At 43.9% G+C, this 15459-nt stretch overlaps 1 protein-coding gene across 4 annotated transcripts in view; it reads right to left on the reverse strand.

Moving 5' to 3' along the window:
* Positions 1-15459, reverse strand: part of PCGF3 (polycomb group ring finger 3) — an 86525-nt gene that overhangs the window by 29427 nt on the left and 41639 nt on the right. For 3 of the 4 annotated variants that reach the window (XM_061634910.1, XM_061634890.1, XM_061634900.1), the window contains exon 3: positions 2462-2596. The exons of the other annotated variant lie outside the window; for it this stretch is intronic. The gene's annotated coding sequence lies outside the window, so the exon portion shown is untranslated. The remainder of the gene's footprint in view (positions 1-2461; positions 2597-15459) is intronic. 4 annotated transcript variants of the gene reach the window in all.

Genomic DNA, 15459 nt, shown 5'->3' on the forward strand with positions numbered 1-15459 from the left:
CAGATCATGGTTTGTCTAGAGTAAGACAAAACACAAGCTCAGGTTCAGACGACACTAAGCCAAACCACGTCTTAGCTTACAACAACACGAGGGGAGGCGCTCAGGAGCCATAATTTCCTCTCTAGAAACCCTCATATTTGCACCAAGCCATGGTTTGGCTTAGCATTGTGGAGGCAATAATATCTAGTTGCACACTGACCCTGTTTTTCCTTTATGCTTTCTTCTGGACGTAAGTAAGGGGTGGGGTACCTTTGGCCCTCCAAATGTTGCTGAATTACAACTCCCATCAGCACTGGCATGTATGGCCAATGCCCAGGGATGATGGAAGCTGTAATTTAGCAACATCTGGAGGGCAAAAGGATCCCCAAACCTGGCATTAGTAGTGACAGACTATATGGAAAGAAACAAGATTAGTAGGTGGAGGACAAGGAAAGGAATACAAGGCTGATGATAGACAGGCATTGGGGCAAGCATCTGTTTCACATGAGGTGACACATGAATCAGAAAGCAAAAGGAAGATGCATGTCCCACACAGGCCTGGCGCTAGTGGTCACCCAGGTCGTGCACTGGCCACAAGGGCGCAGGGGCCCCTCACCACCACCACCACTAGGGTTTGTACTACCAGCCCGCCTGGTCAGGCTTCTCAACTGGGCAGGGCCACCTCTCTGAGTCCCTACATGCCTAATGTGTGTGAGAAAAGGAGATATAGAGGGTGGGGAGGGTATGAGCAGGCACGCATGCATCATGCAGCACTGCTCTTTGGCACTTAAGTCCCAGACTTGACGAAACGTGTGCCTTCAGGGGAAGGGTAAAAACCTCTCTCTCTTTCTCTCAACACACAAAAAAGGAATTGGCAGGAGGCACGCACAATGCTGTCCAACCCAAACTGGAGCTCTTGCAACATCACTGGCAGCAAGTGGGCACTGATTGGTGGCAAACTACAAAAGGAGGTGGGGAAAGAGAGCAGGACTGGAATCAAAGCAAGCAAGAAGAGAAGAGGAAAACAGTAAAGAGGCAGGGAGTAGAGGAAAGGGAGAAGGGAGGGATGTTAGTGAATGGATAGCGAGGCTGCGATACTACATACCCTGGAGTAGGAGTAAATCCCATTGACATTAATGAGCATGGCAAAGTTGCGTCTGTTTATTTCAATGGGACTAGCTTGGTCAGTGGGGTAATGCATCCATGAAGAATCCAGGCGAAGGGATTAGATGAAAGACAAGTAAATAATCCCCCAAAATGGCAAGCCTACTTAAGAGTTCAATGGGACTTACTCCCAGGTAAGTGAGTACAGGATTATTGATTAAACTATATCTATAAATTATGTTGTTCACAATAAAATTAAAAAGGCAACCCGTAAAATTCAAAAGTGAGTATTGTTTTACTTTGACAATAATGGTTTCTTTATTGGTCAAGATTTGCTTTACTTAAAAGGGCTGGGGCCGAGAGGGGAGGGTGATTTGAAGAGGAAAGGGAGGAGACAAGGGACCCACTGATTCCCCATGCCCTAGGCCCCCCAGAAACCTGGAACCTGGTCCCACATTTATAGCTAAACATGCATACGGCTGGCTTTTTCAACAGGTTAATTAACTCTGTTTAAAATTAATTCAGTTTTTAAAATTTAGAATCTGAGCACAGCATCAAATGTTCTAAAAAGTTTGAATAGCTACATTGTGAACATTTGATCAAAAGTAAAACCAGCAAATCAATCAGTTGTCAGAATTAGAAGTTTAAAATTGAAATGCATCTTATCTTAATTGGACATGGATATAATACTGACCCAAGTTTCAGCGTTCCCTGCACCCTGCAGAGGAAGGGGACTGAGGCTACAAGACCAAGAAAGAGCATGGGTTCAAAGTTGTAAGTGAGCACAATATGTTGGACTGTAGAACATGTTTATCACTTTCATACTTTGAAAACCAATGTCTTAAAATCAACTGAGAGTACAGACTAGTGGATACATTTCAGGCTGCATGTACACACATCCAAGTAATATTAAAGGCTTGCATTTTGCCCCAAGAAACATTAAGTGCTTAAGTATTGAGGCTTCTGTCTGTTTTGGGGGACATTACAGTCTAGCTTTTCACTTGTACATACTGTGTATTCCCCAGCAGTGGGTCCATAAAGTACTCAAGCATGCCATATACGGATCTATGTATGTCCTGTTATTTTGAGTGTTCCAATAAGGCTGCAATCCTACCTACACTTACCTGGGAATAAATTGCATTGAACTAAAATTGACATTTTCAATTGGGAAAAGGCCAGTTCAGTGGTAGAGCATTTGGTTGCATGCAGAAGATTCCAGGTTCAATCCCTGACACCCCCAGGCAGGGCTAAGAATATTCCCTGCCTTTAACCCAGGAAAGTTGCTGCCATCACTGTACACAATACTAAGCTAGATGGACCAATGGTCTGACTCAGTGTAAGGCAGCTTCCTAGGTTACTATGCTGTAATGGGGCTTACCTCTGATGATTGCACTGTAAGAATTCATCTGTTGCTGAGATGACCTTAGACTGATAAAACCTGCAGCTGACTTCAGCTCAGTAAAAAAGCAGCTTGACAGGAATCCCAGTATCTAGGAATTTGGAGTCACTGGGTCTGTAAGGAATTGTTGAAAGTCTGCCTCAGGTGTTATACACTTTATTATCTATAAATCAAAAGGCTGTGTAACTTGGAAAATTTTGTATGCATATGTTGGCATCATGAGACAGATAAGTCAGTAAGGGATTGTTAGTCATCGTCTTTCTTTCAATTGAGGCATTTGAAAAGAAATTAAACAAGTTTCCATGCATGTCATCCGAAGCCTCTGTAGGTCTGTGTGTGATGCGTGCACGGGCACTGTCATCAAAGAGAAATCCTTGAACCCTAAATTTAGAAGCCGGGGGGGGGGGAGGGAGAGAAACCTGACAAAGCAAACTGAGGAATCTCTCAAATACATTATGAAGGCACCCAAGTTTTGACTCTCATAAAATATCCAAACTCAAAGTTTCATGAAAGTTTTATGCTATAACTTGTAAGTTTAACATAAGCAGGATAAAGACACCTGTTCACATTCTCTCACTGGGAAAATCTGCACTGGCGGAAGAGGAGCGCAACATTAAAATAATTAAAAACAGGAGGGAAAGCTAGTTTTACCATCTGTTGCAATGGGCTCCTACGCGGCAGGTGTCACCAAATTAAGATGCTTTTCGGTAAGGACTGCTGAGACACTTTGGCTCAGAAAACATTCTAATTAATTTTTATTTTGAAACACATTTCATAATTTCATTGCTGTAAGGATAATTCAATGCATTTGTGCCCTCAGATAATTCTGCATTGACCATATTCCTTTTCTTTCCTAACAAATGTACATGTCATCAATAAAACTAGCTAGCGGAAGCTAAACTCAAGATTCTATGTTTAAAACAAATCCAAATGATTAACAATTATCTCCCCACCTCTTAGGAGGCTTTCTAAAAATTATTCCGTAAGATGTCAGAAATGAACCATTCATAAGTGTTTATGTTCAATGAAGACACCACACATCCATCAAAGCCAAACTTTCTAGGAAAATTCAGCACAGGTAATTATCCATATGACAGGTCCTTAACCAGCCACGCTGTGGATAATGGGGAAGGGGGAGGTATACAACAAATATAACTGATGCAATTGCCTTTACCCACCCTTCTTTGCTATATATTAATATGGTGTTCTGCCTGAACTGTATTGCTCTGAACACTTCCTCCCCCTCACCTCCAATAGCAAGAAGTGGTGTCTTCCATACAAGGTAAGCACTCATTCCACATGCAGGTAAAGCTCTTTGTTGGTAAAAGCATGGCACTCCACTCCAAACATTGTTACTGCTAGCCAAACACTCATTAGCACTTCTGCCTTGCAAGGTCACAGCCTGGATACATGGAGCAGAACAAGCAGTTCTGGCACACACAGAGTTCCACTTTAATCCCCCTCCCCCAGCAGCAGGGAGGGAGAGATATGGCTTCAGTCACTGCAGTCTCACCCTCTCCCACTGGGAGATGAGCACTCAGGTGGCACTACTAATTCCTCTCCTACAAACACCTACTCTGCCTGAGGTCCAGGGACTGTATCCGGCAACTTATGCCTCTTGTTCTCCATGGGCCACTGCCCCATAGATATAGGACTTTCTCCCATGCCCCTAATTCCATGTAGGCCATGAGGAAGACTCATTCCATGTCTCAAGATGCTCCTGCCTGAACCCTTGCAAGCTGCATGAAAGAAATTTATGCAACATGTGAAACTGTTTCTAACATGGAGCTGGAGGCCATGCGGGACACTGCACCTGCTACCCTGTTGTTGAGCAACTGTCCAAGGAACAGGAGATCCCCTGGAGTTACCCATTGGTTACCCCATACACACACCTTTTCCTTTCAGGATATCTTCCATCCCAGATGCTATTCACTATGACTTGGGCTGCAATCCTAACCTCCTTACCTCAGAGTAAGTCACACTGAATCCCTCAGGACTTCTGAATAGGCATGGTTAGGACCGTGCATTTATGTTCTTCCTTTGTTGCCAGGCAGTGGTAGATCCTTTTCCCTTCCCCTAGCATGATCTGGCTTCAGATCCCCTGCACATGAAGCCTGAGCCGTTCCACCAGACCTCACCTACAATTTGTGTGCTTCTGGGGGACAACTATGTCAAGATGTGCCTATTTCCTGTCCGCTGCCAGTAGGGAACTGCTGCATGACAGCTGCAGTGTAGGCTGGCGTTCAGGGAGCTTCTGCTCTTTTGCTTCTGACATGACTATTTTCTCATGTCAGTTGGTAAGTGGGGTCACATTCTCTCCATTCCCCCTGGTACGGCTCAAACTTGCATATCCAAGTTTCCCAACCCTGTCAGTGAGTGGTTATAGCTTCCCTTGTTGCCTATCCTGGTCCTTCCCTTTCCATGCTGGGCAAGAGACTCTTTTCCTCCCTCAGTGGGTCTTGAACTCTTGTCCCAAAGAGGGCTGCATGTGCCGTCTGCAGGCCTCCTCCCAAGGAAGCAATCTGGGCCCGGCGTTATATGGCCTCTCCTTCCTTTCCTTTGCATGCTGCAATCAAAAAGCACTTGCGAGCAGTCTGCGCTGTAAGGGGAAATTGAACCTCTGAATGCAGAGATGCCAACAGCTCTTGGTTGCTGGTATTTTACTGCCTGTGCCACAGCAGCTCACACACTATGGCTTTATTAAGTTGTGAGAGGGGTGAGTTGAGAGAATGTAGCTGTGTGTCTCCCTGTCAGTGTGGATTGGCTCCCCCACACCAATGCACACCCAGCTGAAATGGAGGTGTTTTTGCAACTTTGCCACACCATCTCCACACCATAATTCTGCAACATAGTCAAATTGGCCATTGCTGGTTGACACTGGGGGTGTGGCTGTTATCTCTGCTCCATTCTGCGCTTTGCAGAGCAGCATGTTTCTCCTCTCCTATCCGGGCTGGGCCACTGCATGATATGGTGGATGCTACAATGGCATAGCAGTGGCTAACCTCTCCCCCTGGCATATTTGAATATAAGATTGCTCTGCCCATGGAGGATGCTTTCCAAAATGCACAGCCAAGGCTTAACAGGAACATGCTGGGACCTGAGGAGATTGCAGCCGCTTTGCTCCTCCCCCAGCTTTTTAGGTGAGCATGGACAAACCTTGGGTAGAGGTTGTGGTTGAAGAGGAGAGACCTTAATCATAATTCTGGGTTTGGACAACACACTAAGCCAAAGCTTGGCTTGGCTGCCATCCCGCACTGACCTAAAAAGCCCAGGGAGGAGCAAAGCCAACACTCTCGCACAATTACAGTAAGCCATTCTGTTACGATTGCTTGGCTAACTCCATCTTGGTTCAAGTGCAACCCAGGAGGTGCAAGGCCAGGAACTATACTCCCACCCACCCCTTTCACACACACACACCTAATGGTATGGCTGGTGATGCGTTCCAGAGGTTTTGTGCAAAGGGTAACAAGGGCAGAATTAAGATACAAAAGTAACTAACTGCATATATGTTCTGCATAGATCTTATCTTTTCCTTTGGCAGACTTCCCTCACTCACAGTGAATCCCATTGTTCGTTAGGAGCCTTAGTTTTCAGGGTCAGTTAGAAATACACACGCGCGCACACACGCACATGCACACACCAGACTTTCAGACCGAGGGGAACAGAGGAAAAAGTCTTTTAAAACCGAGGCTTGAATCTAGTAAAGCAGGGAGGGAAAGAAGGGGGGGCGAGGAACATCAGAGCTCCTACACGTGTACTACGTTCTCAAGGAAAGCATCAAGGACTGCAGGGACAGAACCGGGGAGACTCTGGGTCTCGGTGCAAAACCTTGGGACCAAGAGATTCCTTCCTGGTTTTGGATCAGAGCTCTTCCACATAGCTTCAGCTGTATTCAACCACCCACTCCGGGCATAGGATATGTAATCTCTCCTACCTTTCACCTCTTATAGTAATAGGGTCCTTTGATTTCTTGAGTTTAAAGTTATGAATGGGTTAGGATATGAATGATTAATGCTGCCATGCACCCAAGTAATTCTGTAATGCTTTTCTACTCTTTCTCTCAATAAAAGAAAGCTCTGATTTAGTTTGGTTTGGACCTGCATTTCTTGGGATAACTAGATGCACCATTTAGGCACACTTCAGGGCAAAGCGCTTGTTTTATCCCTAGCAAAAGATCCCCTCCTCTCAAGGAGGTGTGTTTCATGGGACATGAGGGTAGCAAAGTCACACCCTCAGGTTCCCAAGGGCACGTGTTGTAACAATCTGGTGGAGAATCAAGCGGGCAGCAAGGGTTGCAGGAAATAAAGTAACATGTGAACAGTCCTGCAATCCAGGGCAACAGGTAGCCAAGTTCTGAATGTGTCTGGAATGAGTGTGATTTCCTTTTCCTTTCTTACTGTTTTGCTGTCTCTTGTTTTAAAGTGAGTGGGGAAATGTCCTTCAAAGGTAAATTCAGAGGTTAAGGTATAGAAATTCCCTGGCACATTGTTATCACCCTCCCCTTCTGTCCCTGGCAACAAAGCTTTGGCAAACGGTGATTGTGATTATGGCACAGCAATTAGCCAAAGTTGATACTGGAGAGAAGGTTAACACATTAGTGGCCAGAAGCTACTTAAGGGGGTTCCCTAAACTGGGTCCCATCCATTTTGAAAGCCCCTGATAACACTTGTGTCTCCCTCCCCTTCCCCAAAGTCCTGGGAAAGGAACCCTTGCAAGTATTTTGAGCCGGTGGGGCTAGGTACTTGGAAAAGGTGGAAACGGGATTTGCACTGGGAAGGTTCAGTGCTCTTGCTGGCAGAGACTCCTAACTGGTTCCTGTCCCTTTAGATACCCCCCTCTGGTTTTTCCTTTTGAGAGTCAATCTGGGATAAAAAGCTGGTGACAACAGCTTTACTCATGAGTGATATGATCTGGAAATGTGGCATTTGAAGGTGGCTCATTCCTGAACTTATTTTGAAACTAGGTTTGGTTGTTTTGTGTGTGCACTGCTTCATTCTTTGCATTTGGTTTTTGGTGCTGAAGATTTCTAAGCTATGGCAAAAGTGGCAGCCATGGAGGGAACAAAACGCTTTATGAATCCAGTTCAGCGCCTAAGGAAAATAGAGAAATGGTTGATTAATAAGGGAAGGTGCGTGTGGGGTAATCGTTGTTTTAAAACAGATAACCCCATGCAAACCATGAATGAGGCCTATGAGGAATATTGCAAAGAGTACAGGCCTTCCAAATCAAAGAAAAGTGCTGCAGCCGCTTGGGGACTTTATAATGCATGTCAGGATTTGTCAGACCTTTTAAAGGAGTCAAGGAGTAAGCTGGCTCAGGCAGAGGAGGCATTTGACAAGAAAAGAGAAGTTTTTGCCAAAGAACGAAGTAATTTGATTGAAACTTTTGATAATGAACGGGTAGATCTGAATGAAGGATGGAGAAATGATTGTGACAATTTTGGCCGTGAACGCATGAATATCGTAGCAGAAAAAATCAGGTGGGCTTCTTCTTTAAGACAAATGGAGAGGGAGAGAGATGAGGCATTAGCCCAGGCTGAAATAGCTCGTAAGGAGTTGAAAAAGAAAGAGGATAAATGTACCAGGGCAAAATTAACTGCTGAACACCTGGTGGTTAGAGCACGAGAGCAACGGCTGAATGTTAGCCATGATGAGTGCAAAGCTCAAATTAAAGAACTGGAAAGACAGTTGCAGGTTCAACAGGGGCTGGTGGCCACAGTCATGCATGTTTCAGGTGATGGTGATGAGGAATGGGGCCTTCCACCCTCTCTTCCCCCCCTCCCAGAAGAGGCTGTATCATCTGCTCCTTTAAATCCTGAATGGAAGGAGTCACAGGTACTTGCACCCATTATAATGAAAAATGTGGTGGAAACCACTGGGATGGGGCCAGCTCGTAATAAAATTGTCCAAGAGTTTGTATGTTGGTCCCCTCCCCAGGCAAAGGCAGTGGCTGATAGTTTGGGTTCTTTGAACAAGGACACAGTTTTGACGTGGTTAACTAGGGCAGATGAAATGTATTCTACTGCTGATGCTCAAGATTTAATGCAAGTGGCAAGATATTGTGCCACTGAGCAAGATGCAGCGTCCATTGAGGCAACATTCAGAATGGGGAATGCAAGACATGTGTATGATTGGATGAGAATTGTGATTAAGGCTCTGTTGCCGGGGATGGATGTGTTAAAGGCATATGTTATGGAGAGTCAAGGTGTAGGGGAAAGCCCAGAGGTTTATGTGAATCGGAAGAAATTCCTTGCACGTTTGTCAGAGCATGTCAGGCTTCGGGAAGATGGCCAGTATGAGTATAATGACAGAGAATTTCTGGAAGCTGTACACATGGGGTTAAATGCTCGAACTAAGTTAGCAATAGGGAGAATGGATCTTGAAGGTGTTACTTGGCGGGAGTTGGGTGTGGCTATTTCACACGTCTCTGAGCTCCTTCGAGAGGTTGGAGGGGGGCAAAAAGCTGCCACTACACCGAAGAAGGTTCAGCTCGAGCCAATTCAAACTGTCACATATACCAGTCAGGGGCCTCATTCATCTGTTGTACCCAATGTAAATCGGGGACCCCAGGGAAGGGGAAACTATTGCCCTTTCTTGGTCCCTGGTTCCAATCGGGGTAATTTCACATCAACGGGGGGAGACAGGAGATCTGGGTTCAATAACTCCAGCAACAATCACAGCAACTTTTCTCCCTCCCAACAAGGCCCTACTCAAACCCGACAGGGGAATGAACTGGTGGACTTCGGGGATCCCATCCGTAATCAGCTTTGGTCCATGCTTAGAAATTTGGGAGAAAATATGGATCAGTTCCATAAGCAACCCACTGAAGTCTTGACAGAAGCCTTACATAGGAGAGTAATGGCACAGGCTCCTATGGCCCCTTCCACCTTCGCTTCTGTTTCCCTCCCCCCCACTGCCCCCCTTGCTCCTACTGCTCCTATCCAGCTACGCTCAGAAGAGCAGAGGCAGGCCATACAAGATGCTCACAATCGAACCCAGGGCTGCCCAGTTCCTGCTGCTCCAGTCACAACGGTGTCAATGTTAGCGCCGGCTTTGTGGGGCAGAATGAATGTGGAGGCCACCACTTGGGAACTGGGAACAGTGGCCAGAAAACCAGGCTTGGTTTTTTCAAATGAATCCAGCCTGCAAAAACCAGAGGTCTTTGGTACAAACTCTGTACCTACGGGGGGAGGCGATTCTCTCCTAGAACAGGGTGTCATGGATCATGGTGCAAAACCTTCTTTGGCACAAAAGGAAAAAGAAACAGTTGAAACCAGGAGGGCTCCTGTCTTTGAGCAAAGTCCTATTAATGTTCTTAAAGAGGAACATACAAGAGCATCTTCTGAAAGTGCAGGCCCTTGCTTAAATGCTTCAGAGTTGCCAGAAAACACACAAGATGTGCCCATTTCCATGGAAAGAAATACTGATTTGAATGCTTCCCTTGGGTCTACAACACCACAGTCTCTTGCTAATGAACATTCTTTTCCTAAGGAACAATCTCTTGCCAGCAAACAGCCTTTGGATCAAAACAAGACTCAAAGTATAGAGCTTCTGACTTCAGGAAGAGTCTATCTGACGTTGAATTTACTTTGAAAATTAATACAATTTGGCTTCCAAAACAGCAGCTGGTTTCTGATGCCATCTGCATGCAAATGGACAAGTTGCAAAGCCCTGATTCCAACAGGGAGCTGCTTTCTTCATTGTCACACTTTGTGTGTGCAAATTCAGGCACTGATGCAAATGTGTTATTGCATGCAGTCCTTGATAAGCTGAGTAATAAGGAACCCAGAGCAATTGCTCTGCAAACAGGGTGTTCACTGGTGAAACTCCATGCCATGGTACAAATGGAAGCACAATTGTATTTGGAATGTTATATGCTGGTGCTACTAACTGTACTTTGTTTTGCATCTGCAGCATGAGAAATCCAAAAGAGGAAGATCCCACATGTATCAGAATTAAGCACAACATTAGGGAAAGGAATCTCAGATTCAAATGCATTACACAAAAAAGATTTCGACACAAAAGCAGTAAAGGATCCTGTAAGCAAATCCAAGTCTAAGAAATGGGAAGATGCGGGTAAGCCAATAAAGTCCAATGGTTACACACATTGGATGAACCACGGTAAGAAACAGGGAAAGTGCATTCAGACAGTGGACAGACAAAGACATGAGGGTAAGACTTACAGAGACAGTGACAAAGATGCCTGCAGGACTAAATATTTTCTTTGGGCCTCACTGAAGGTACAAGTTCTTGTAGCCAAGCAGTGGAAGGACAAACCACCTGATGTGCTTTCTCCCTCCAGTTTTAATGTGTGCATGCATCCCAAATTCAGGACTTCATTGCCCAAGATGTAATATGGTATTCTTCAATGGGCACAGCTTAAATGGTGCAATATGCATGTGTGTTTTTTCTTTCCCAGGGTTGCAACTGTTCAGTCTTTTTTTAAGAAATTTGCTCTGCTGGTCCAAGCGATTAAAGAAGAAAGAATGTGAGGATGGGAGAAGGGAGTGCAGAGGTGTTCCTGGAGGTTTTAAGCTTCCCTTTAGCAGGTAAAAGCATAGTGACATCACCTTTAATAAAGGGTGGTATGTAGAAGGAACCCCAGTTTCCATTGGACAGGGGTAGTTTTAAGATTGATGCATACAGGATGTAGACAGAAGGTTTGAGATACGTAGAAAAACAGTGAAAAGGTTAAAGAGTCAGTGACTATTTGTGGTGGGTAAGGAATGTCTGGGGCAAATTACTGGATTGACTTATGGGAGGGTGAGGGAAAAGAATAATTTCTGTGTTATTTTCTTAAAGCACCAGAACATGCCCACTATCCTGTTGATGATATGTGGAATCTTAGGAGCACATGCAGAGTGGAAGGCAGGTGTCCTGGAGAATACTGGCATCGAGCCCATCCCACAAATGCTTGGATCTGTTATCAGGACCCAGAGGTGGAGATGGCCTGTTGATTTCCAGGGTTACCAAGTAATGCTTCCAGGAGAGAACAGTTGAAAAAAGATATCCTCCATCAGCTACCTGTCTCACAGAGTGCAGCTTGTGAGGAGTCACGATTAATTAAATGCACCAAGGGTCCCCAGAAGCAGCAAGTTCATTTTTGCCATGATTCTTCTGTGGACACCAAGATTTCTTGCACCCCATGATTTGGTGAAATGTCCCAAGGCAGCAACATGATACATGAAGAATTTTGCAACATTTTATGGATTTCTGTGGTCACTTGAGGGGAGGGATCACCTTTGCTCTTCCAGATTTTTATGGCAAGTGCCAAGAAAAGAAGAACCACCGATGAACTGGCTCTTGTCCTGATTTCATCAAAAGGGCAAGAATATCCCAGAACTATAACGCATTGGAAGAGGTTCAATGGCCTTATGGATGTGACCAAAATACATACTGTTGGTCCTCCAGACTGGATAATCCCAATCCAGGAAAAGTACTGCCATTATGGACAATATCATATTTCTTTTAAGTCAATAGGTTATGTTTCTACTATTGAGAAATATAGCACCCCAGGGTTTTATAGGTTGGAAGTAGGTTTGCCATTTAAGAAAATTATAACACTTAATCCTCTAATTGAAAAGGTAAATGAATTAAGCCATTTGAGAAGTCCTCTTGTTGGATCTCATGTGATTAAATTGAACCACCCCCAGCAACTGTTGATAAAACCAGGGACTGCACTTAAGGAAGTGGTAGTCTCATTTGAGAAACTAAATACTGCAAAGGAATTCCCTGTTTGCACATCCTATTTAGAGATGAGTAATAAGGGATGGGAAATTGGGTTAAATTATGGGAGGGGGAGAATGGGAAGAGAAATAAGCGGGATTTGTCAGGGTAGCTGGGAACTGGAGCTGCTTTTTTGGATGCTACCAATATTGAAATATTAGCCAACAAATTACATTATACCACTGAAGAAATAAGTAAAATGACAGAACCTATCAACAGGGCGCTGAATAAGGCTACTGAAACTCCTAAAATTATAGCAAGCTTACTCCCAATGGGAACAGAGAATGGAAAAAGATAATCATGACATGGTAAATACAACAGAATATTTCCTTGGCCATTACATGCACCCAAATGCAGAATTGGGCCCATACAGTGGCTTTGGAACTTATTCACATGACAGATAGTGGGTTTATACCCAGGGAAATTAGGTCCCTAATTCGGCATCAGATGTCCAAGGGGGAAAGGAAATTGGAAGATTGGTGGAGCCTTGTTAATGCCACATATGATAGGCAAAATCATGCATTAAGATTGTTTATTGTAATGGCAGAAGTGTCTGAAATTGTTACTGTTTATCCTGTAATTCCACTGGGAATCACTGTAGATCAAGATTTAGTTCTTTATGCCCAGGAAGTTCACCAGTGGGCATGCAAGATGGGTAACAATTAATGTGAAAGGATGTCAACATCATAAGAATCTAGGATTTGTTTGTGAAGATGATAGTTTGGAATTCCATCAAGATTGCTTTTCTCTCAGAATGATTAATGTATCTTATTGCTATTTCATGTTAAGAAATGAATCAAGTTCAACTATTGTATATTCTGGACATGGGTGCGTGTGCCTTAGAATGTTTTGTGATTATGATGTTATTGATAAGTATTATATACAACCTATGCTAAGATATATCAATAGATGTTTTTGTGGTATTGAGGAAATAGTAGGATGTGATTTTTCATTTAAAGTCCCTGTATGGACTATCCAGAGAATATTAGTTAATCCAGATTTGTTTTAACACCTCAAACCCATTGCATTAGGTTATGGCCTAGCTGATCTCCAGAGGTTACTTTCTGATCCTGTTACACAAACAATTAGAAGCAGTTAAACAAATGGGAGAGCAAACTACACTCCAGATAACACATGATAGTCATGCAATCACTAATATTGCAGCTAAGATCAAAAAGATAGGGACACATAAATGGAGGGATTCTCTGTTTGGCTGGGGAGAAGGCGCCAAAGGAGGTTTAACAATAATAATAATAATAATGCACCCCATTGTGGTGATTTTAATGCTTCAAATAATTCTGGTCTTTGTCTTAATGGCCCTTGTGAGATGGATCCTGTCCCAAATGGCACAGTTACACCGAATGGAAGTCAACATTAGAGCCCGGGGGCAAGACTGTGATGTCTGAGATGTGAAAGGACATCTGTATAAAAATATACAGATGTCTTTCAACGGGGGGAGTGTTACGATTGCTTGGCTAACCCCATTTTGGTTCAAGTGGAACCCAGGAGGTGCAAGGCCAGGAACTATACTCTCACTCCCACTCTCACACACCCCCACCTAATGGTATGGCTGGTGATGCGTTCCAGAGGTTTTGTGCAAAGGGTAACAAGGGCAGAATTAAGATACAAAAGTAACTAACTGCATATATGTTCTGCATAAATATTATCTTTTCCTTTGGCAGACTTCCCTCACTCACAGTGAATCCCATTGTTCATTAGGAGCCTTAGTTTTCAGGGTCAGTTAGAAATACACACGCGCGCACACACGCACATGCACACACGCACACACACACCAGACTTTCAGACCCCTCCTTGGCAGGAGGGGGAGAGAGGAAAAAGTCTTTTAAAACCGAGGCTTGAATCTAGTAAAGCAGGGAGGGAAAGAAGGGGGGGCGAGGAACATCAGAGCTCCTACACGTGTACTACGCTCTCAAGGAAAGCATCAAGGACTGCAGGGACAGAACCGGGGAGACTCTGGGTCTCGGTGCAAAACCTTGGGACCAAGAGATTCCTTCCTGGTTTTGGATCAGAGCTCTTCCACATAGCTTCAGCTGTATTCAACCACCCACTCCGGGCATAGGATATGTAATCTCTCCTACCTTTCACCTCTTATAGTAATAGGGTCCTTTGATTTCTTGAGTTTAAAGTTATGAATGGGTTAGGATATTAATGATTAATGCTGCCATGCACCCAAGTAATTCTGTAATGCTTTTCTACTCTTTCTCTCAATAAAAGAAAGCTCTGATTTAGTTTGGTTTGGACCTGCATTTCTTGGGATAACTAGATGCACCATTTAGGCACACTTCAGGGCAAAGCGCTTGTTTTATCCCTAGCAAAAGATCCCCTCCTCTCAAGGAGGTGTGTTTCATGGGACATGAGGGTGGCAAAGTCACACATTCAGGTTCCCAAGAGCACATGTCGTAACAATTCTCTGGCTTACCATGACATGTGAACCAGGCCGCTATGTAAAACACCAATCTGCAGTATCCCACTATTCTGCAATATCAGATGCTTAGAAGTAATACTAAACAAATTGATCTAATTCTCAAACACAAACAACATAATCCTAGCTAATTTATGAACATAGAAAATTCTCGTGCTTCAGGGGATGCAGGCCTTAACTACAGTTAGGAGAAACAACAACAGTAGCTGATCATGACACAACCAGAACTGTCATGTCCAGCAGTGCCATAACTAGGGAATTCTACACAGAACAGGATAACTGTCAAAGGATTTACAATGCTACAGACATGACAGCAGAAGATCCATGACTTGTCCAATGTGTGTGTTGCTTTTACAGTTATCAACGTTGCAGGAGCAGGTTGGGGGATTTGATTGGGACTGCTGGTTTTTTCAGTGAAAATCACCTGCTGGAGCAGTTACTAATATGAGAATGGGTAGGTTTTGTTTTCTCTTGCTGGGCAAATAGCAGCCTACTGAGCAAAGCATTTCTACATATTAAAATAGTGACCCCATCCTCCCCAAGTTTCTACTCAACTGTCACATTATAACACTAAAGGTTAACATTAAAACCAGCTTGTATTGTATCCATAAGGAATCTGATGTTGATGTTAAAACTAGTTATATTAACAAGGTTAGTAAAACTAAGCATTTCCCAAGGAGAACATTTATTTTAAATTTTGACTAGATCTCCAAAAGCACAAATTTCAATTTTGTTAAAAAAAACTCTACTGTTTTCCGTCTCTATTTCAAGTAAGAGGTGTAATTCCACCCTTTCCCAAATAGTTCTGG

This window comes from Rhineura floridana, chromosome 1 (assembly GCF_030035675.1).
Source record: "Rhineura floridana isolate rRhiFlo1 chromosome 1, rRhiFlo1.hap2, whole genome shotgun sequence".
In the NCBI taxonomy this organism is placed as follows: Eukaryota; Metazoa; Chordata; class Lepidosauria; order Squamata; family Rhineuridae; genus Rhineura; species Rhineura floridana.